Raw genomic sequence first — 2,683 nt, 5'->3', positions numbered from 1 at the left:
ACTCATCGACAACTGTCAGCGGCAGTGCTTGCGCGTCGGGATGCCACATGGTTGGATCTCACCATCGGGCTAGTGAGACAGTCGGGAAGGCCATACGCAAGGGACGCCTAGACCGCTCGACGCCCAGGAGCGCGGTGCCGGCCATGGCCCTGCCATCCGCCGGCAGCATAGCGCGCTCAACTGCTGCTCCCAGCCTTGAAGTCCGGCGGTGCCTTGCGCTGCCATGGCCGCGCCTCCAGCCCCCGACCAACGCCGGGGAGGTGCTGTGCCAGAGCATCGCCAGGGAGGAGCTCGGAGCTCGAGCTCGTTTACTGCATCGCACGGCCAGACGCAGAAGCATCGTGCGCCAGGACGCCGCCGCCACTCGCGCCGCCGCCGGCCCGATCTGCAGCACCGTCGATGCGCCCTCGTGTACAACCCCGACTCGCTGGCCGTCCGCGCACTGCCCAGGTTACACGTCCGACGCGTTGGTCCGCGACGACGGCAAAGACTGCTTATTGAGAAGCATTGGGGTCTGGTTGCTTTTCATTTTTGGATCTAGGGGTGTATGTGTTAATTGTTTGCTAAGTCATCCGGTCCCACCTGTCAGAAAGTGACCAAACTGGCTAAATCATCTCATCACTGTTTTTTGCAAAAAAAAAATACCAAAACGCGGTGACTTGTGCAAAAAAAATAGGGATCGGGTATTTTGATGCAAGCCTAACCCTAAATGTGATGGTTTCTGCAATTAACTCTAAGTATGTGGATGCTAAATAAACCCTAATCAAATTAAAAGATGCTTTGGCCGTCCGATTGTGATTGTCAAACAAAGGGAGAGGATCTCTCCATTGGGTCTGATCTTATCAGTCGGATCACATCTGTCAATAATCGATATTTGAGTCACGAGATCAGGTTCAGACTACCGTGTGTTTTTCAGAAAAGAAAAATATTCAGGCTTTGGGACGCAATGCACCTGACAGAACACAATTAACCAACTGCAGATGCAGCAATCTGGCTTACAGCATAGGGCACTAGTACTATAATTTAGAAACTCGCAATGTTTGGACATTATACTGTCCAACAGACCTAACATTCGACATTACAATGGCATGTGCTCGATCCAGGGAGAAGATCCCTAAGATCCAACTGTAGCACTATGGCATGAGCTGGGATGATTACAAGTCATTCAGGAAACACGCATACTGTCAAAGACATCTAATTAACTATATATATCCCCAGACCTGACATGACATTCCAGTATTTGGACACTAGCATGGCATGTGAATCTCGACCTCAAGGCCCTAACCCAGAACTACATCATGAGTTAACAGACAGAAATGGCCACCATGTATCATCATCATCGAAAGCACAGAATTAAGGGATGCCAGACTAGAGAGATTGGCAACCATGTCTTGAATATCACCGATCAATTATCGTGCTTAAAATAAAACAAATAAGCGTAGAATTTGAGATGCAGGCAATGCAAACGTGGCTAAAGCTCAGCGCTTCTTACATCCAGATTATTAGACTGCTCTCTTCTGCACTCCATCCGTGAACTGCATGCATGCGAGCGAAATGATGTTTTTAAAACAATTTCCTAAATTTCAGCCGATTGATTTTTCAATTGGCGTCCAATCAAATTTTGGACCATACGATCGCCTGTTCGCAAAATTCGCACATGACCAGTCATTTTGTCAGGTCCACTTTGTCTCGTTGGCTCTACCCGCGCGCACTCATTTTCTGTTCCCTCTTCGACTTGTTTCCTCTCTACGTGTGCGTGTTGCCCGTCCTATTTGAATACTCTCCCAAGTCAACGATCACTAGAGGCTCGCATCACCACCACCCCAGTCCTGAAGGCTGACTACTTATTATACGAACTAGGAGGTGTTCACCCAGTTTGTTGAGTAAACGTGCATGTACCACCAGCTTACAACATCCAAATTAACTTGCCTTCCTTGATTTTGCCTTGATCATTTCAATAGGATCATGACATCTTTTTCTATCCTGTTTCTGGTTTTGACGAACATCCCTATGTATAAGATGAGGTGCATGAGAAGATGGACAACTACCAGAATCGCGACTAAGGCTGTGAGCCAGCCTATATTCCTCTCGGCCCCACATAGACTCCCAGGAAAAAATGTTTTACTGTGGGTCAGGGTCTCGCTGACAGGTTTTTGCTCTACATTCCTCTAGGCTACCACTAAACGCACAGGAAAAATATATCCCTATGCGTCGCGGCCCACGGGAATGGCGTTTGACCCTTCTCGCCCAGGGGCTGTCGCTTCACGCCACTGGATTTTCATTGCCCGCGCATTTTTATTAGAGGCCCACCCTTTTGGTCTATTTTTCTGTGAGTTTGGGCTCACAAGGTTCGGCCAATACAAAACGAGAGGGCAAATAGAACCCTCTCGATCCCCAATTCAGTCCTTGGTCTCCAGAATCCTCTCGATCCCCGATTCATTCATCTGCTTCACCGCCGCCGTCACCAACGTCCTTGGTCCAAGCCACTTCACCGCCGCCATCACCATCGTCTAGTCCACCGCCGCTGCCCCATCCTCTGGTCCACCGCCGCCGCCGCCACTACAACATCGGCAGGTCCGTCGCTGCAGCCGCTGCCACACCATCCTCCGATCTACCGCCGCGGCTGCCTCCCCTGAAGGTCGTCCTTCTGGCCGCATCTGCCTCACAGCCACCCGCCGGAGCA

The sequence above is a fragment of the Triticum dicoccoides genome, chromosome 3B (assembly GCF_002162155.2).
Source record: "Triticum dicoccoides isolate Atlit2015 ecotype Zavitan chromosome 3B, WEW_v2.0, whole genome shotgun sequence".
In the NCBI taxonomy this organism is placed as follows: Eukaryota; Viridiplantae; Streptophyta; class Magnoliopsida; order Poales; family Poaceae; genus Triticum; species Triticum dicoccoides.
The sequence above is the reverse complement of the archived record's forward strand: the minus strand, read 5'-3'. Positions refer to the sequence as shown.